Source organism: Monodelphis domestica, chromosome 2, assembly GCF_027887165.1.
Source record: "Monodelphis domestica isolate mMonDom1 chromosome 2, mMonDom1.pri, whole genome shotgun sequence".
Lineage (NCBI taxonomy): Eukaryota > Metazoa > Chordata > Mammalia > Didelphimorphia > Didelphidae > Monodelphis > Monodelphis domestica.
In genome coordinates this window covers 372,446,525-372,468,519 of record NC_077228.1, presented here as the reverse complement: position 1 = coordinate 372,468,519, position 21,995 = coordinate 372,446,525, and the positions used below count along the sequence as shown (strand labels likewise).

Genomic DNA, 21,995 nt, shown 5'->3' with positions numbered 1-21,995 from the left:
TCTGGAATGGTTCTTGAATCTAGGAGTATAAATAAACACAATGGCACAAATGGAGCATGGATGATCTTTGATGACAAAGAGAAAAAGAAGAGCAGGCCAAATGGCTCATCTTCCAACTTAGTTCTTATTCCAATTTTTAATTAAATGGAATAACATTGAATTTGTTTGGGGGTGGGAAGGAGAGGAAAGAGAATCAATGATTACTTTCCTCCTTCCTCATTATTCAAATTTACTTACTTATGTGAGTTCCTCCTGTGCCTTTAACTTTGTTTATCTGATTACTGAGGACTTTGAAAATTATACACAAGGTAGTTGATAACGTTTTTTCTTTTAAGAATATTTGTTAATTATTGCCAAATGGCTTTAAAACTATGTATACCCTTAGATTCAGCAACACCACTATTACATCTATATTCCAAATAGATTTAAAAAGGGGGGAAAGGAACTTTTTTACAGGAATATTTATAGCAACTCTTTTTGTGGTGGCAAAGAATTGGAAAGTGAGAGGATGCCCTATAAATTGGGAAATGGCTGAACAAGTAATGATTGTAATGGATTACTATTGTGCTATAAGAAATGTTGAGCTGGATAGTTTCAGAAAAAACAGCATGAATTGATTCAGAGTGAAATGAGCAGAACCAGAAGAAAACTGTATACAATAACAGCAATATTGAATGATAATCAACTGTGAATAACTTAGTTACTCTTAGTAATGCAATGATCTAAAACAATCCCAAAGAACTCACTATGAAAATATTATCCTCTCCCAGAGAAAGAAATAGATGGAGACTGAATGCAGAGTAAAGTACACAATATTTCACTTTCTTCATTTTGAGTTTTTTCATGTTTGGATTTTTGTCCATAAAATGACTATTACGGAAAAGGTTTTACATAATTGCACATGTAAAATCTATATCAGATTGTTTACTGTCTCAGGGAGTATGGCAGGGAGGGGGGAAGGAGGGAGAGATTATGGAACTCAACATTAAAAAAAACCCAAATATTAAAAATTATTTCTACATGTAATTGGGGGAAAATAAAATATAAGAAAGTGAAAAAAGACAGGTAAAATAAAATAGAATAGGATTTGGCTGTTAGACTTTTTTTTTCAGAAGTATTTGGTACACGTAAATTTTCTGGCTGCTTTGTTTCTTATTCTAGATACTTTTCCATTGTATTTTTAAAAATGTATATAATTTCATTGATATATTTTGACTTATGGAAATTTCTCCAAGTCACAGCTGGTTGAGTATTTCTTCAACCCTCTCTCCAGTTGTGAAAGTACAGTAACTCACTATTCTTTAGTCAAGTCAAGTCAGCAATCACTAATTAAGCATCTAATATGTGCCAGGCTCTGTGCTAAGTGCTTGGGATACCAAAAAGAAAAGACAAAAAGGTGATGACTTCTCTCACAGAGTTCAGTCTAATATGGTAGAGAGCATGCAAGCAACTATATACAAATAAGATATAGACAGGATAACTTGACGGTGATCTCAGGGAAAGGGACGAGCATTAAGGTGTATTAGGAAAGACTTCTTGCAGAAGATGGGGTTTTTATTGAGATTTGAAGGAAATTAGAAGAAAAGATACTTAAACATAATCATGTTTAATAATGATTATTATTTTATAGATGTGAATAGATGTGGTTAGTTAGAGATCAATAAATACAATTTGGAAACCTTTTAGAAAGGTAACTTTTTCCCAAGTGCTATCACTTGAGAACAGGTTTTTTCCTTACATATTTTTAATATTACCTTCGACAAATACTCAGAAGGCTCAAGAATGAAAACTTTCTTTCTTGACCTACTGAAAACAACTGAGTGATGTCATATGGCATAATTGGTTCTAATGTTTACTTAGTCTCATTCTGGCAACTTCTGCAAGGGGTATTCCTGCGTGTGATTATATTATTTGTATAAAAGGATGTTGTGCTTTGAGGAAATAAATACCCATTGAAAATATATTGGAGTGAATGAGGAGGGCAATAGAGAAACTTGTCCCACTTTACAAAAGGAGAGTAAAAGAAAAGGAAAAGACCCTTTACAAATATAAATTGATTTGCCACAGAGGGAGCAATGGAGCATAAATGATGTATAGCCCAGCTTTTTTTCTTTTTCTTTTTTTTTCTGACTGGGTGCCATACTCTGCCATACTATGCCATGGGATCAGATATTTTTCTATCTGCAAAAAAAAACTGTGAAATCACTTTGTCATTATTATAATTTTGAGTTAATAAATGTTTATTCAACTGAATGAATGGAGTCACTATCAAAAATAGTATTTATGCAGAAATAGAAGGGGAGCAAGGGTACAGGGCTACCATACTGGATATTCATGTTCTCTACAGCTGTATCTTTCACATGAACACCTACAAGGTAGGTCCTCATGTAGACACATTCCCATGTGCAAAGCCACTGCCTCTGCCAAACATCCATACCATCGGCAGGTTTCATTTTTGTTCCCGTTGTCAGAAGTCTAACAACTGGTCCTTCTGATCACCAATATCTTTATGAGCTCAGTGTTGGCCCACACTGCTGCATGATTGGGACAAAGAGACGATGTAACAGTCTGGTTTCTATGGCAACAGAGGAGGGGTAGTTAAAACCGAAATGTTGGGAACACCCATTCTGATAATTGGGACATAATTCTGGCTATTGCAACTACACGGACTCCTGAGGAAGCCAGAGTGGCTTTACCTTGTTACTCTGGCTGCCAAAAAATCAGCCCTGCACGTTTTTCTTAGTTTAGCTGTTAAGAGGAAGGAAACATCTTATACACAGGCCTCATTTTCTGCATGTAAAATGTGTGTGTTCTTTAAAAGCCAGTGGTTGGCTGGTTTTCCGGACATGATGTGGTTGAAGCTGTCATCGTAATGGAAATTCATTGCTGTAGCTATGGTAAATCGAGTTTTCTGCCTGTGCTGAATGCATTAGTCTAATGAGATGTTTGCAGCTGGAGAGCCGAGCTGCAGGAGACGTACAGTGTCGCCACTAAGAGCCAGGGAGAAGATGGCTTGCGCGATAATCCATGTGCGTGTCCTGAAAGTCCTCTGTCCTCTGGGTCAACATTCTGCGTCCCGGTAAACTGATCAGAGTTCTAAAATTAAGTAATAGGTAAGGGAAAGGCATGCTTTTCCCCCCCCTTTTGGATGGTGGAGGGTAGTGGGATGGAATTGCCTTTGGTTACAGAATCCTTTTTTTCTGTCACACACTGGTTTTGTATGTTAACTTCTTGCTGGTTTCTGGATTGCATGCCTCTGCCTGTGAATGTGTGAACGCACTGCCCATGTGAACGTGGCACCCAATTGAAACTTTGGTCCCAGAGCCTCCAAATGCAATGTTTGATTCCCCCAGAAGAACTCTGGGAGAGAAACTTAACAAGTTTGGGGAAAAGAGGTGTGCATGTTTGTGTGTATTTAAATTAATTTAAATTATGCATTGAATATACATTCTTTTTCAAGTGGAAATACAAATTCAAATGGCAAGTTGTCTTCTCCTATCTTGTATTTAAAAAAATAAAAAGAGCCTCCTCCCTTGGAGCATATCCTGACACAGAAGGATTTTTCATCAATCTGATTTTTAAAACTGATATAACTCAAGTGCTACAACTCCTTTTTGGATGGTTGTTTTGTTTTATTTTGTTTTGAAGTTGAATTTGGGCATCAAGATTCTGGATTAGATATGCCAGTTGATTTTCTCTAACTTATAAGATGTAGACAAAGCCTCTGAAATTGTTCCCAATTGCTGTTTTTACTGAATTATGGGGGGAAATCCCCCCCCACCCAAAGAGTTGATTATTGTTCTGAGGTCAGTTAATTCTTATGTGAAAAATACAGATATTCTTTCTTAAAGGTTCATAAGCACAAACCTACTAAGCAAAATGTATGTGTGCATGTGTATATAAGATAGGCTGCTTATATATATATATATATATATTTTTTTTTTTTTTACAACTTCACAAAGCATATATTTTCCTTATCCATTCTGCAGGAAGGGACAGAGACAGAGAAGCAGATAGGGAGTGAGGTAGAGAAACAGGCAGAGAAGGTTTTATTGAAAGAGGATAAAGAATAGTCTGCTTTATAAGTGATGTAATGAATAGTTGACACGCTTAGGTAGAAGTTGTTTCCTTTTCTTATTCAAGCAAAGGAGCAAATTTTGCCCCATTTATGTTGTCCCTTGGGTTTTGAAAAGGTGTTTGAAAAAGGTAGATAAAATTGGCTTGTCTGTGGGAGGATGCTCTGTGTGTGTGTGTGTGTGTGTGTGTGTGTGTACACGTGTATGTGTATATCTGTGTCAATCTGGGGTATAACCCATCCTGAGCTTCAAAGAAAAAATTTTGCAACCATAATGAAGTCCAAGTAACATAGAGACTTTGAGACAGATGTGTAGGTGAGTAGATAGTATCCTTTCCTCATTTCATACCAGATATTCAGTAGCCATTTTCATGTTTCATGGAATAGTTGAAGCAAAAGAATAAAAAACAGTTCAAAAGAAATTAATGATGTAGCTAATGGTGAGCCTAAAAACCTGGAAGACCCAGTGTTTTCTGGGCATTCTGTGGGCTGGCTTAGCCAAACAAATAAGGGTGCATTTCAAAATATAGGAAATGAGGATGACTTTGGAGCGTAATTCTAATGAGCTCCAGATCACAGAAAGCATTTATTAGGAACAACCTGTTTTAAAAACCATTGAACAATTTCCAATTGATTGCTTTTGGGGTACACTTATGACAGATATTTGAAAGAACAAAGATGTGGACACATTTCCCCCAACCCCAAATTGGCACTGTGGAATGCCAATGGGTACCGAAAGGCGGGAAGCCTTCCTATGATTATTTGCCAGAGCTTCATTCTGAACTGGTCTGATTGGCTTAGGAAGTTAAAACACACACACATACACACACCCACAGTTCATAAATGTTTGGCAGTTTGGCATGGGTCAGTATTCTCTTTGCTGGCTTTAAGAAAGAAATAAAGGAAAAAAGAAAAAAGAAAGAAATACCCAAATACCTCCTGAGAGAAGAGTTCAAGACTTAATTTCACCATTTAGTTGACTTTGAGTCTGGTGGGCACAAGGAGGATGAAAATGCAAGAGGCAGTTTCACTTCTAGGTCCAGCCTTCTCCAAGACTAAGATGCAAAACCCAGCAGGCAATAATAAAAGCTCTATGTATTTTTCACTTTCTATAAATGGCTTTAGATGGTATGGTATGAGTTGATTTGAGAATTACTTTTATAATGGTATTTCTTGGTTAAGTCTTACCTCATCAGTCTTTTGCAGATATTTTCTCTGGCCCCCTCAAACACACACAGACACAGACACAGACACAGACACAGACACAGACACACACACACACACACACACACACACACACACACACACACAACCTTATTTTTCTGAATAACTTTAAGAAAAGCATAGATAACTGAAAGTCCTTTAACTCAAAGTTCTTCTTTTTGGAAGAGGGAAAGAGCTAGTTTACCATGCCTCTATTTAATTTAGACAGTTAAATATATATGTCCTTTGGAAATCTTTTAAAAAACTTACAGTATGGGACCCAACTCCTCCATTAGGCATGCATTTATAAGATTCCATGACCCTCAAGGTACATACTAGTAGGTATACTCAATCTTAGTGCATTGCACTAACTTGGGAGTCCAAAACAAGAGAAATCCTTCCAAGAGACTCAGCTAGTCATTGAGAGACCTTTCTAAGAAGGAGGTTACAGCCAAATGTCTTTTTCTCCACCCCCTCTGGCTTTAATGCCATCTCCTTTACTTCCTAGGGCCATGTTGTGCTTATGGTTTTTATGCTAATGCATACCCAAAAGTATGTATGGACACTAGCTCCAGTTCAAACAGTGGCATAAGGCATATTGCCTCTAGTTTAGCTCTGGGTCATGCTTCTTTTTCACTGTTTTTTGGGCTTTGGAATACTGGTGTTGTGGGGTGGTCTTTTAATTTGATTAACTGTGAACTATCATAAGACTGAGACTTTCTGGAATGAAATGTATTTAAGTGGCATAAAAGTTGTATTAAGAGTACCAAATATTTTTGTTGATGCTAAGTGTCAAATCTGGAGGTGGGATCTCTGTTTGATAGTCTTCAATAGGATCTTGATTAGGTGCCTGTGAACTCACATGGGGATAGCTTGAGATATAAAATATTTTTCTCTTGTCTTTAGTGGAAGAAAGTGAGGAGGGAAGGGAGAAAAAAATAAAAACTGCTTCTAGTGAGAGATGGTACAGAGAATACATCTTGCTGGTATATGGAATCTGGCATGCCCAGAAAATTACTCTAAATTTTAATTAATGAGTCACAGAAGCCAAACTGCATGCTTAAAAATTTATCCCTGTATCAATGAGGTGATAATTAACTCTCTCTAGAATCAGCAGTCCTCATGGATCTGGAGCAGTCTTCAGCAAAGCTAAGTTTGCTGGCATGTGTCCAGTGCTGAATAATTGATTTTTTGGCAGTCATGTCTTGGATTTTCATTTAAATACTTGTGACATTTTCTAATGGGGCCAAAAGGCCAACAAGATCACCAGAGATCACTACAATTCTGAGGTCAGGGGATAAACTTGTATTTGGCCCTCCCCTTACTTTTTTTATCATCCCTTTTCTCTTAAAACTACTCCTTAAAAAAAGAGAGGGAAAAAGAGAAGTCCATCCTGCCTTTGCAACATTACCAATAGTATTTAAAAATATTTTTAAATGTATTTTGTTAAATATTTCCCAATCACATGTAAAAAAAACTTGACATTCATTTTTTCTTTATTTTTTTGGAAAATTTTATTTAATTAATTAATTTAGAATATTTTCTCATGGTTACAAGACTCTTTTTCTTTTCCTCCCCTACCTCCACCTCCTTCCCATAGCCGACATACAATTCCACTGGGTTTTACATGTTGACATTCATTTTTGAAAAATTTGAGTTCCAAATTTTCTCCCTGCTTCCTCTTTTCCAGCCTTTAAGGAGACCAAGTTTAGCATTTGCTATAAATCTCAGTTGCCACTTTTATTGCAAAGCTCCCATGTGCTGGGTCTGCATACGTAGTATGTCTGAACAATCTGCCCAGGGGCCAGTCAGCTTTGAAGTGCTTTGCATCCCTCTCTGTTTTAGATCTGACTAGGTTCTGTTTATGTTTCTGTAAACATGAGCCAGCAATTTGAGAGTAACTGAGATTGAGAGGAAAACTTGAGGTGCAGAAGAGCAAAGCAGATGCCTTTTTTGGTCCTGGTGCTAATGGACCTTTTTGAACAGCTGCCTTTCAGTCAGCTGTTTTGAGAATGCCATCTTTCTCATCCAAATGAACAAAGACAGACAGACTCATTGGTCACTATCTTTCACAGGTCTGTGGCTACTCAGTCCATGGCTGGGCTTTGGGTCCTCTTCCATGAAGGAAGCTAAGATTTGGCCAGCAGAGCAAAAAGACAATTCAAGCCCTCTTTCTTCTATGGCTCAGACTTCCCAAGCCTAAAGTAATTGGACTTCTGCTTCTCAGCAAGCAGAGCTTTGTCAGACCAGGATTAGCCTTGGAACAAGCCTTTCTGAGGATCTTCCTAGGTGGTGCTGTCATGGGCAATAAATCCTCACTTTTAGGGGAGGAAGGAGTGAGAGCAGTAGGTGAGATCTAAAGGCATCCCCTGATAAAAAGTTGTGCTGTAGAGCCTGTGAAGAGGTAAGATAAAACATTCACTTTCTATATACAATGACTTCTAGGGTTACACTTTTAGGACAAAGAAATCACCCATAAATAATAAACTAATAGCTAATAAAGCCTGAAATCCATTTCCCTGAAGCCATGATATTCATAAGTAATTGGACAAGATCATGCTGATGACTTCAGGTATATTATTTTATTTTTAAAAGCATTATATTTTGCAAGGGGACTGCTAGTACAGACCAGAGAGTGGTGGTGTTTACTTCTCTCTCTCTCTCTCTCTCTCTCTCTCTCTCTCTCTCTCTCTCTCTCTCTCTCTCTCTCTCTCTCTCTCTCTCTCTCTCTCTCTCTCTTTCTCTCTCTCTCTCTTTCTCTCTCTCTCTCTCTCTCTTCCTCCCTCTCCAACCTTCTTTGGGAGTTGGAAGGAAGAAAGAGAGAATCAGATCTTGGATCAAAATAGTTCACCAGTATATCTTTTCAAATTTTGGAGAGTTAGAGGAATAGTCTTCTTGGAAAAAAGAAAACAATATGGTCTTCTATGTTTGTTCATTTTCAGAAATTATGGTGCCACAGTGAGTGTGTAGATTCTGCTTTGTCCTTGTGAAGAGTGAGCCATAATATTCTATTGAGAGCTGGAATTGACCTTAGAGGTCCAACCTCCTCATTTTAGAGGAGGGAATTGAAGATAAAAGAACTTGCCCAAGTCATACAGGTAATAAACCTCAGAGCTGGGGTTTGAACTCAGGCATTCTCATTACAAATCCTCATTTCATTATACTCCTAGTCTTTATGAGTATTTGTGGGCCAGTGACTTTGAGGGGATGCTTTATACCAACTGTTCTTAGAGTATCACTTTAGTAAATATCCTTTTCTCAAAGGTACTTAAGATTATCTAGCTGGTTGGACCTTAAGCTGATGATATTAATTACCCCTGACCCTTCAGGGATGCCCCTAGAGACTTGAAGGAAAGATGTAGCCACCCTCTAAGGATCCAACTTGTCACTGAGAATGGAAGTGGGAGTTGGGATAAGTATCCTCAGCATTTCTATGAATTACCCCTGCCCACTATCCACTACACCCCACTACAAGGCAGCATATGGGCACAAAAGCCAGGTGTCATCTCAGTAGAGTTAACTGCTCTTAGAAAAATGAGTATGTGTGCTTTTAAAGATGATAATTTTGTGAGCTTGGGAACTGTGATTCAGCTTTTGAAAGCTGAGTGATTGGTAGTAGTTTTTTTTGAGGTGCTCTTCCATGCAGATCACTCAGACTGAAAGTCCAAATTTTCTAGAATTGGAACCACTTTCACTTCAAGAGTAGTTTTTGAAAAGAAAATGAATAAAACTGAACCCCCTTCCTTGCAACACACACACACACATAGTAGGTACTTTGCAAAGTTCAATGGTCACTTTGGGAACAAATGTAGAATTGGGTAGAGAAAACAATTGTCATAAGCAGCTCCAAATCCAGTGAGTAGAAAATTGTATAGAACAAATTGTACTGTACAGAGATGAGATCAAGATCTGGTAGTGAGATTCAAAGATAGACTTAACAGAGCTGAATGAGGAGAATATTCACTAACCTCTTACTCTTGAAAATATTATTTACTCCCTACTCATGTCATCCTTGGAAACCTTTGTGAATGGTCAAAAGACTTTAGTAGCTAATATGGGGATTTGCCTCTCCATGTGGTTCTCCTTCTTAGAGAACCTTCTTCTCTTTCTTCTGAGTCAAAGAAAAGTTGTTTTTCCTACCTATCCCTACCCCCTTCCAATCTGCCTACAATTCTTATAAACAGCTCTGGACAAGTAACAGTACATTCTGATGTGAAAATAAGGGCAGAATATTAAAGAAGACATTGTTTGAATTAACTCTTCTCTCTCTCAAACACCCAACTCTATCCTCTACTGCCCTGGGGAATCTTCTTTGGGTCTAGGTACCTTCTCCCCTCCTGCCCCAACCCAATATGGGAAAGTTGGTCAAGATAACATCTCCAGGCTGCTCTGAAGATGATACATTAAGGCTGGATGGATGATATGTTACCATTGAGCCTTAAGGACTGATTTTAAAGCTACATTAGATTCTTGCCAACTCTTGGATTTTTATTATGCTGTATTAACAACCAGCACCAGAGGTAAGTAGGTAAGGAGAGATATAAGGAAGGATATTAAGCAGAGGACAGGAAGCATGAACAGATTTGATTCAATTCAAAAAATGGCTCTTGGGTATTTTCTATATGTCCATGAAATTTGTCATCATTTTTGATACAGGATGTGAAAGTCATGTTAGTTTAGGAAAATAAACTCTATGAGGGCAAGGGCTTTTTCATTTTCTTTTGTCTTTGTTTTCCCAGTATATAGCACAGTAGGTGGAATCTGTTGAATTCAAGTTAATTTAATTTATTTGGCCTAGTAACCACCTCTCTAATCCATCCTCTCGGCAGCTGCCAAAGAGCTAGTACTATGCCATGAGTCTAACTATGTTATTTTTTCCTGCTCAAAGTTCTCTGATGGCTCCCTATTATCTAGGATAAAATAAAGACTCTTCCATTTGATATTTAAAGCCCTTCAGTATCTGGTTGTAGAAAGGCTTATTATAATTCATATCCTTTCACATACTCTAGAGTTGTTACTCAAGAACAACATTCAATTGCTCATTTCTATGCCTTTGTATATGCTGTCACTGATGTCTAGGATATATTTCTTCCTTATCTACAGCTCTTGGCATATTTAGCTTACTGCAAAGATCATTGCAAGTGTCATTCCCTATAGAAAGTCTTTCTTGATCCTTTAATCTGCTGTGTTTCCCTTCAAATATTAATTTGCATTTACTTTGTGTTTATGCTTATGTTTATATACATTACACATACCTACATATTATTTATATGCACATATTTAAATACAAATCTTACATACATATGTGTGTGCGTGCATGTATGTATTTCTTTCCACTAATATAACTTGCATAACTTTCTTGAGGGAAAGGAGTTTGAGGGAAGGGAGTGGGATGTGTGTGTGTGTGTGTGTGTGTGTGTGTGTGTGTGTGTGTGTGTGTATGTTTCTATCCCTGATATCCAGCACAGTGAAAGTATATAGTCAGTTCTTAATGAATGCTCACTTGATTGGTTGATGCATTTGAGAAGGAGAATAGGATAGTGGGAAGAGCACTGGACTTGCCATTAGATGACCTGGATTTGGGTTCTGGCTCTGCCACTTATACCCTGTATAACCATGAATAAATCACTTCTCCTCTCTTTATCTCAGTAGCTCTATCTGTGAAATGAGGAGGTTGAAGGATATCTATCTATCTATTTATCTATCTATCTATCTATCTATCTATCTATCTATCTATCTATCTGTCTGTCTAACTATCTATCTATCTTTCTATCTGCCTATATATGTATAAATATTTATAGTGGCACTTTTTGCTGTAGCAAAGAACTGGAACCAAAAGAGGTACTCATGAATCGGGGAGTGATTGAACAAATTATGGTACACAGATGTGATGGAATATTATTACACTGTGAGAATTGACAAATATGACTGATTCAGAGAAAAAAAAAACCAACCTGTGATGACTTGTAGGAACTGATGCACAGAGAAGTGAGCAAAACAGGAAAACAATTCATGCCGGGACCTCAATAATGTAAAGGCAAACTACTATGAAAGACTTTGGAACCCTAATCAATGCACTGACCATGATTTTAGAAGACTAATAATGAAACATCTTTCATAACTTTTGGCAAAGAGGTGATAAATTAAAGGTGTATAATGAGACATTTTCAGACATAGCCAATGTATTGATTGTTTTCCTTGATTATTGTTATAAGAGACACTTCTACTGGGGATAGAAAAAAAGATTAAAAAATGAAAAAATCACTGAAATATTTAAAAATATACAGAAGAATACAGAAAGAAGTTTAGGAGACACAGACAAGCAGGGTCTTGTGTTAAATTTAATATACAATTAAAATAAAAACCTTTACCTAAAAGAAGTTCACAGGTTCATATTTAATTCTCTTTTCTGTTCCTTGAATACTTAAATGTTCACATTTTTCAAATTCATAATAAAAGGAGTATTTATATTAAAAATAAAATGGGGAAGAGGAGTTAGACCTAAATGAGATATAAGGTTATTTCTAGTTCTAATGATCCTAGGTCTGCCCTCCAAGTGAACCACCGCAGACAGATGGAATTATTTCTGTTTTTAGTGACATCCATAGAGGGATGTTTTGCAATATCATTCCAGAGACTGCAGTGAATAGAGAATAGAGTGTTTATCTAGGAGTCAGGAAGACTGAGATTCCAGTCTTGCCCCTGATATAGATTTGACTGTATGTACCCAATTTCCAAGGACCCCCGCCCCCCCCATTTTATCTTTCATAAGAAGACTTTACTGACCCTGCCCTGCCCACTGTTGGGGTGTTCCCTATATTGATTATTTCCATTTTAGCCTATATATAGCTTGTTTCTACCTAGTTTTTTTTTTTTTCATGTTGTCCTCCACTAGACTGGGAGCTCTTTGAGAACAGGGATTGTCTTTTACTTTTCTTTGTATTCCTAGTTTTAGCATTTAGTGCCTGGCAGTAGGGGGAGCCTAATAAGTTCTCTTAACTTCTTGACTTAGTCTCTCTGTGCCCTAGGCGACTCTCTTAAAATCTTAAGTTGCCGAGAGTTTATTTGCTTTTGAAGTTCCCTATATTAATGAAATTACAGATCTATTTTTTGTTTTTATTTTTATCAATCCATCATGGTTTGACTTTTTGTGACCGCATTTCGAGTTTTCTTGGCAAAGATAATGGAATGGTTTGCCATTTTCTTCTCCAGCTCGTTTGAAAAAATGAAGCAAATGGAGTTAAGTGATTTGCCCAGGGTCACACAGCTAGTATCTGAGGTCATATCTGAAGTCAGGCTCTCTTGTATTCAGGGCCAACATTCTATCTATTATGCCACTTAGCTGCCTTACCGGTCTTCACTCCATACTAAAAATATTGGCAGAGCATTAAGATTATGATTAGTCAAGAAGTTCACGTAGGGAATGCATTTCTGTTTTTTAATATTTTTAATTCTTTTAATACTAGGAATTCTGTACTGAAAAGGAGAACCAAATAAAGATGAATTCATTCTACAAGGGCCATTCTTTCCCACTTCGACTCCGATCTTTTCCTTTTTTCTTTTTTTTAAACCCTGTCTTTTGTCTTAGACTCCATAATGTATATTGATTCCAAGGCAGAAGAATGGTAAGGGATACGCAAGGAAGGTTAAGTGACTTTCCGAGGATCACACAGCCAGGAAGTGTTTGAGGCCAGATTTGACCCCTGGTTCTCTTGACTCTGGTTCTGGTACTCTGTCCACTGAGCTACCTAGTTGCCCCTATTTAATAGTTAATAAAATAATAATTAAGAAAATTAAGATTTAATAATAATTTTAAAAGCATACTTAGCAAGACCACAAGAGTTTAGAACTGAGATAGACCTTTTTCAAGGTCATCTAGTCCAAATTTCTCTTTTAACAGTTGAGGAAACTAAGGCCAAGAGAGGGAAAGTTAAATGCCCAAGGTCACACCTATTTCTCTTCCCTCCCCAATCCAGTTTTCCTTCTAACTCCTCTAGGGAAAAAATCACCATTTACCTTGGTGAAGAGTACACTTCATCTCTTGGCTTGGTGCATATCGATGTATTTCACTGTGTCATAAATTAACCATGTCTGTGCCAGTTGATGTGGTTAATTTATCACACAGTGCGATGCCACATGCCTGTGTACTGCCTTAATGAGATGTGGTAAAGATACACTGTCTATAAGAAAAAAGAAGCCAGAAATGCTATAGGGAGGTTGGGGTTCGGAGGGAAAGATGCAGAAAGCTTCTGCCTGGAGCCTTTTCTTTAATGGCCAGCAATCTGAATGCAGATGCTTATAACATGAGCACAGAATAGGTTTTTTTTTTCCCCTTCTAGGATTCTTCCTTTAATCTGGCTAATGAGTGTAGTCAGTCCTTGTGAATTTTGAAAGAGTCACCTGTAAAGGCTGCTAACTTGACCATCTCAAGCAAATGCTTAGAAAGTCTGACCCAACTGGTTCCCTGGGTAGACAGGCTGTGAACAGAATTGAATGTGGCTCTAGAAAAAGTCACTTTGGGGTGCATTTCTTAACATACATCTCTCCAAAAGGAACCCAAATCCTGGACAACTGAGCTTTGCACCAACTATACAGACAGGTTGCTGAGAAATGAAATTCCCACTAATTAGCTGCAAGCCAAGGGAGCATGAAATAAATTTGATATGTACTCCCTGGGTCTCCAGCATAGGTGTGGGTCCCAGTTTAGTCACTGTGCTTGTAACAATTACTGAAGTTATAATGATCTTTCAAAAATTGCTTTTGGCTCACTGGATAGAGAGCGAGATTTATCCTCACAAACTTCCTAGCTGTTGACCCTGGACAAGTCACTTGATTCCAGTTGCTTAGCTTTTACAGCTACTTAATATGGACTCTAAGACAATGTAAGGGTTTAAAAATTATTTTGGGGGTGAGACATCTAGGGCTTAATAGTATTGAATTCTATGTCAGAGGATCTTTACTACTTGTGTGATCTTAGTCAATTATTTAACATTTGAAAAAAATGTGTTGGACTAGATTATCTTTAAGATAAGTTTATTTCTAAATTATATGATCCTATGATTAGCCTGGAAATTACCTGTAGATACAGAGTAATGGATAGTTTGTTGCAATATCCAGTACGATAGGATTACTTTTTACCAAGTTTTCTCTGGTATCTTCTTTGCTTCCATCTGCAAAATGGAGAGCCCAGGCTCCTCTTCCTTCCCTAAACCTTAGGAATTAGTTTTATAAAACTCTCCCTGGCACTTGATTGGTTTTGGTTTCCTTGAGACAGATTCCTGGTCACTTAAAGATATAAAAAAGTCCCAGCCATGGGGAGTTGGACCCTTAAGGCTTGGTGGATTTCTGAAAAGCATCATGTCCTCATGATACCCTGCCCTGAAAACAAGATATTTCCATACACCGACAAAAGGAAACCAAGTACTTCAGTGACTTGTGAATGCTTTATTTCATTCTAACCTTGAACCTGAATTAAGAGAGCTCTGACCTCTGATACCCAGTAATTTGGACAAAACTAAAGCCCCAGCAATTTAGAAATAACTTAAGAAAACAAATAGGTCTATCATTTAAAGGAGAACGTCCTCCACTAGTGTAGCTTGGCTCTTTCTCCATAGCTGATAGATGTAGTGAGGGTGCTGAGAATTTAAGTGATTCAACCAGCTTTGCCCAGTTACTCTGTGTCAAAGTTGGGGACTTGAACCCAGCCATTCTTGCCTCTGAACTTATTCTCTATCCACTATATTAAGACTTCTCTCCTGGAAATGCCATGTGTAACCTACTACTGTCTCCCTACGTAGATTTTGGATTGTCCACCAGTTCAGAATCTACTCCTCTTCATGTTGCTGCAGATGCTGGTTTGAAACCAGATAGAGAATTAGGGATTATTCAGGCCACTTAACTGAGAAAACAATAGCTGAAATTAAAAAAAAAAAAGGTTTAAAAGACAAAACCCAGTTCGTGGGGGATAGTTGGCTTCCTTCATTATGTTTTGAAATATTTCTTGAGGAGACCAACTTGTGAGGGCTAGAAAGAAAAAAACCCAACCCATTTGGACAGCAGGCTCTGCTATCTTTGCTTTGATTTAGCTGGAATCTCTTCCACTTCCAACAAGTTCTATACAGGAGATGCTTCCCTACATTAGCCACTTAAAGACATGGGGTTATTTAGCCTCCAAATATTACTTCTGAAGGGATCTAACTTTCTATCATTACTGTTCAGTTTCTGACCAAGCTCTAGGTGACTAGTGTTTTTGCTCACTGTTTTCTGCCTTTTCCTCACCTAGCATTCACAGGCAATGGTCCAGATTCTCAGGGACATCAGATGTCCTAGAAGAAGAACTGACCAAAATTTGGAGTTTCCAAATGAATCAGAAGACTTTGGTCTCCTTTTGACCCTTTTCCTCTACACTGTACAAAAGTTTACTATAAGTGCAATGGTGTCTCACTATTGTATGGATTTATTTATCCTTGTGCACCAAGCAAGTGTTCTAGGATATCGTTCATTCATAAATTTACTCACTCATTAACTAAGCACTTATTAGGTATCCACTATGTGCCAGACATTGTAGTTTGGTTCTATGGATTATAGAGACAAAAATAAACCCAATCTCACCTTCAGGGAATTTACAATCTACTTTGGGAAATTATGCATATACAGAGAAGCAATTACAAAATAAGTACAAAGATCATATGATTTCCCTACTCAATAAACTTTAGTGACTTTCTGTTGATTATAGGATAAAATACAAACTCCTCTGTTTGACTTATAGAGCTTTTTGCAAGCTGGACCAAATATATCATGTATATAATATATATTATATAACATATAATATATACAATAATACAAATTATAGAGCATATATATTACTACTCTTTCTGTACTTTGTGATTCTTATAAATTAACCTTCTCTCTGTTCTTTACCCATGGCACTCCATTTTCTGTCTACACACTTCTGTTCTGGTTATTCCCCCTTCCTGGAATGTGCATTTTCCTGATATCTGCCTCCCAGGATTTTCCTACAAGGTACAACTTAAATACTAATTTCTACTCAATTTCTCAACTTTTTGATCCCTCAGCTACTAGCTTTCTCCCTCTCTGTCTAGTATTTAACTACTCTGTATTTATCTATACATACTGATGACATATGGCCTTATATAAAAACACATTGTTTCCTCCAATATAATGTAGGCTTCTCAAGAGCAGGGATTATTTAATATTTTATCCTTGTTTTCCCAGCTCCTAGTAAAGTGCTTGGTACAATTAGTCAGTCAATAAATGTTTATTAAAAGTCTGCTAAATGGAAAAGGAGGCCCAAAAATCTATTAGAGAAAACAACTCCTTAAAAATTAAAATTGTCCAAAAGGAAAAGAAAGCACAAAGGTTCAATGAAGAAAGTAATGTCTTTAAATTATAATTGGGTAAATGTAAGCTAATAATTCCATGGGATATCAGGAAACAATAAAACTAATTCAAAAGAAAGAAAAAAAAATAGAAGGAATATCTCACTGGAAAATAGATCTAGGAGAGAGAGTCTAAGAATCATTGTAATACCTGAAAGCCATTATTTTAAAAAATGGCTACACACCATAATGCAAGAAATCATCAGGAAAAACTGCCCTGATAGTCTTGAACAAGAGGGGAAAATAGAAGCTGAAAAAATCCATCAATTACCCCCTCATAAAGATTCCCTAAAGGGTCTACTATACGTCAGTCCCTGAATTAAACACTGGGGATAGAAATATTAAAAAACCAGCCCCTGCCTTCAAGAAGCTTACAATCTAATGGAGAAAGGCCACACACTAACTTTTAAGGTTTACAAAGCACTTTACAAATATTACCTTATATTATTCTTACAACAATCATAGAAATGTTGGTTTTATTATCATCCCCATTTCATAGCTAAGGGAACTTAGGTAGGCAAAGGTTAAGTGACTTACCAAGAGTCACATAGCTAGTAAGTATAGTAGGACATTGTTTTATACAAATTCAAGTATATGTAACTGGCAAGTGGAAAAAAATTGGAGTCATTATAAATAATGTAAAAATAGAATTTGAATTACATGCTAAATCTGTGCCATTTTCCCAACCAGGCTAAAGTCTCATAACAGTTCTCCCAATCATAATCATTATTGGTCTGAGAAGTATCAGTGTGAGTCATTTTATTGTTCTGTGTTAAACATTAGCTCTCACATGAGTCTTTACCCAGAATTCTCACTTGCAACAAATTTGACATCAGAGCAGTGATTCTCTTTTTTAATTAATGCTAGTTATTAATTATCACCTCAAAGTACAAGAATAGTGATATTGTTATCTCTAATAAGCTTAAGAAATATCATAAAGTCCTAGGTATGTTTGTACAAGAAATATTTATTAAATAATGGGATTTGCTATCCTGCACAATTTTCAAATAATGGGAATGGTCCTAGAATGTATTGGCTGTGTAAAATGTGGTCCTAATGATCTGAAGCTAGGTGTGAACTCAGATCTAGCACTCTATCCACTGTGCTATTTAACTGCCTATGAATAAAAATGTCTACATTATATATTTAAAATATAATAGCTCCCCCTTTTTTGGTAAAGCAGAAATTAAATTTCAAGACAGAGTTAGTATATCCAGGTCATCCCTGAAACCTTCATCTTTGTCATAGAATTGTAGGATTAAAGGTGGAAGGGATTTTAATGATCATCAGGTATAATCTCTTCATTTTATAAATGGAGGACAAAGTCCCAAGTCGCCCAGGAGAAAAATAGTGTAACCAGAATCCTAATCCATTTCCTCCTATTTTTTCCTCTTTATGTTGTTCCTGAGATGTTAGAGATGTTGTTGCTCTTGATAACACAATTCACATGCATTGCTATGGCTGCTGAGTCCAGGATCCCAAGTCCTTTCCATCCCATTTCCATGGAATCTTTTTAGTGGAGCCTGTAGGTGTAAAGCCCTCGCCCAATGACTCTGCATTGGGGGCCGTATGGTGCTTTTGTGTCATCCCATTTGGAGAGTTTCTGACTTCTCTGTCCAGTCTAGAATGGAGTACCCATTCCCCAACACACACCAGCTTTGCTGGACTCTTTGATTGCTCTGTCCTTATGATGTTACTACAGCTGCTTGGGCATCCTCCCCTATTCATTTCTCTGCATGGTGTCTGCCCAGAATATCTCTGCTTTAGTGAGAATGACGTCTCTCCTACAAGTCTAGTTAGAGGCAGGGTGGGAAGGATAGTAAAGATACTACTAGATTATAAAATCTCAGACACCCAGGATTTTTTCATTTATCTCCCCCCCCCCCCCAGGGTTTGGTACCATGCTCTGCACATAGAATACACTTAATCAATGTTTATTTAGGCCCATTGTGGTGTAATAAAAATTATGGTTCTAGATTCACAAGGCTTGATTTCAAGTCCTATACCTGCCATTCACTACTTGTGAGACCTTGGGTGAATCACAACATCTATAAGTTTGCTTACTTCACTCTTGATTATTTCATGTAGGTCTTTCCATGTTTTTTAAATTAAACTGCTTGTCTTTTCTTATAGCACAGTAGTATTTTGTCACAATTATATCAAATGATGCCTTCTCTAGTGTGGGAAGGGAAGGAGGGAAGAAAGAAGCTATCTGGGAAATGTAACAAATAAACAAAAAACATATTTTTAAAAACCTGATTCCCTTATCTATGAAATAAGAGGATTGAACTAGATAGATAACTTTCAGGGTCTTTTCTAGCTCTATATCTATGATTCTGTTGAATTAAAGTAAACTGATTTTAATTGACCAAATGACTACTGATTGATTAGAAGGTATGTTTGGGTATGAGCCTGGCCACTAACTACTCCTTCTAGGTCTTGAGTACTGTTGATAGGATTGTTCAAGAAACCCAGATGTATGATAGGAGATAAGAGTTACAAATCTTAACTCTGTAAGGGGCTTTGTTAATTTTTTTTTCTCCTTTTAGCAAGAGGTGGTTTTATTTTGTTCTGTAGAACTATATGGTATGGTGCATAGAGTGTTGGGTCTGGAGTCAGGAAGACTCATCTTCTGAATTCAAATCCAGCCTCAAACACTTACTAGTTGTATGATCTTGGGCAAGTCACTTAACCCTATTTGCCTCAGTTTCTTCATCTGTAAAATGAAATGGAGAAGAAATGCAAACTCCTCCAGTATTTTTGCCAAGAAAGTCCCAAATGGAGTCATGAAGAGTTAGCATGATTGAAATGATTAAACAAAGAAGCCCTTCAGTAGCACAGAGGAACATGAAGTGGGAGGAACTGAATTAGAATCCTGGCTCTGCTATCTATTTCCAGGGCAACTGAACAAATCATTTAATTTTTCTGGGCTTTAGTGTCCCCCATTTGTGATCATTAAGATTCCTTTTAGCATCAAACCTACAATTCTATGACAGAGATGAAAGTTTCAATGATTACCAGGAGATATTAACTCTTTCTGTCTCTAAATGTAATCCCTGCAAAGAAAGAAAGGAAAAAAAGAAACTCAGAAAGAAAGAAAGAGGAAGGAAGGAAAGCCAAAATATCCACACCAAAAATAAAATTTTATTGTAAAGTTAATACACAAGCATATATGATTTAATCAGTGTGGGACTTTCTCCAAAACAGATTTAGATTATTTGAGTTATGTATAAGTGAAAAGACTTGCCCATAGTCACATAGAAAGCATAATGCGAATCTAGGCCTTCCAAATTGCAAGCCTAGAACTGTGTCCTCTTTAATTTGTTGCCACCATAAATTTAGAAACAAGTATAAATATACAAATTGTTGTCATTCAATTGTTTTTGGTCATGTCTGACTCTGTAATCTCATTTAGGGTTTTCTTTGCAAAGTTACTAGAGTAGTTTGCCATTTTTTTCTCCAGCTAATCCTACAGATGAAAAAACTGAGGCAGAGTTTAGTGACTTGCTCAGGATCACACAACTAAGTGTCTTGAAGTTGGATTTGAACTCATGAAGTTAAATCTTCCTGACTCTAGGCCCAGCATTCTCTCCACTTTTCCCTTTAGTTGCTCCCAATATATAAATAAATGAACAAAATATGAGGTCAAACCAAGTAAAAGCATATATTCCTAATTATTCATATTTTAAAAACAGAATATGAATTTTGATGAATTGAAATAATTTATTTGTTCTGCGTCCCATTCTGCTCTTTTTTTATGTTTGTTTACAAAGCGTTGCAACCAATTTCTTTCCTATAGTCATAGCCAATAAATTCATTGTACAAATTTTACCCTTCTTAAGCATCGTATTCTCTTTCCACATTTCTTTGTATTCCTCATATTAAGTCACTTTAATGATACAAAATTATTCTATTACATTGACAAACCATAGCCTTGTTGATCCTTTCTTAGCTGTTGGGCATAAAGGTTGTTTCTTGTTTTTTTTTTTTACTATTATAAATAGACCCATTATGAATATTTTTCTACAAAAATGCCTTTCTCCCACTTTTAATAGCATCCTGGGGATTCAGTACTAGCAATAGGACTATTGGGTCAAAAGTTAAGATCAGTTTTAAAATGAATTTTGTATTACCAGCTTGGTCTCCAAATGGCATACATAAAATCCAAAATTCTACCAGCAATGGAAGACATTTATTTTTCCATGGCTCTACCAGCACTTGATTTTTTATCATTTTGGCCTTTTCAGAGTACTAATTTAATGAGTGCAAGATGGCATTCTAAAGTTGCTTTCATTTCCATTTATCTTATTTTTACACAGATTGAACAAATTTCAAAGTGGTTATTAACAGTTTGTATTTTCCCCTTTGTAAGCAGTTCATATTTTATACCTCAATCACTTTAAGGATGACCCTTCTTTTTGTCATAGTTTTTTTTGTCAATTAGTTGTGTGTCCATTTTTATCACCCCTTTTGGGGTTTTCTTGCAAAGATACTGGAGTGGTTTGCCATTTTCTTCTTCAGCTCATTTTGTAGATAAGGAAACTGAAGCAAAGAGGGTACAGTGACTTCCCCAGAGTCTCACAACTAGTAAGTGTCTGATAGGATTTAAATTCAGGTCCTGTTGACTCAAGGGCCAGTGTTCTATCCTCTCTACTACCTAACTGCCCATTCTTTACAACCTTTTTCTAAGAAGATACATTTTTATTGGGATATTCTGGGTAGAAAATAGAACTGCAGACTAGTCCATGATCATCATTCCCATGAGGGTTTTGATATATTTGTAAGACAACTAGACTTTGACTCTTAAAATTTGGAATTGACATGTACTTGATATCAGATTTTCAGTAGCTCATGACAATTCTTTGACTTCAGATCCTTCATCTATTAAATGTGGAAGGGGGAGACTGAAACAGGTGATCTCTAAGGTCTTTTCCTGCTCCTTCACCCAACATCTTAGAATTCATATTGTCAGACTGCTGGAAAGGGGAGAGCCAATTTAAAGAACATATTATGCTAGTGTACATAAAAGGGAGGGCATTGACTCAGAAGTGATGGTAGGAACACAAAGAAACATAAAATGTAATAAAGATAACAAGGGCTTTCACAAAACAATTTATATTTATTATTATTATTTATTTATACACAGAAAGCCATGGTAAGCTTCTCCCCCCCAGGGTAAAGGAAGAAAATGTATTCATGGTGCTTATCTCCTGATTTCATCTGACAGTTTTCATCTATTTTCCTATAAACTATGAATGAGAGATGTGGCTCATAACAATCTCTTATGGCTCAGTAAATACTTGAATTTATATGCATAT

General features: G+C 36.7%; 1 protein-coding gene across 1 annotated transcript in view; it reads left to right on the top strand.

The window, feature by feature from the left end:
* Positions 1-2,206: 2,206 nt before the first annotated feature.
* Positions 2,207-21,995, top strand: part of SCML4 (Scm polycomb group protein like 4) — a 206,755-nt gene continuing 186,966 nt past the window's right edge. The window contains exon 1 of the mRNA XM_056818637.1: positions 2,207-3,113. The gene's annotated coding sequence lies outside the window, so the exon portion shown is untranslated. The remainder of the gene's footprint in view (positions 3,114-21,995) is intronic.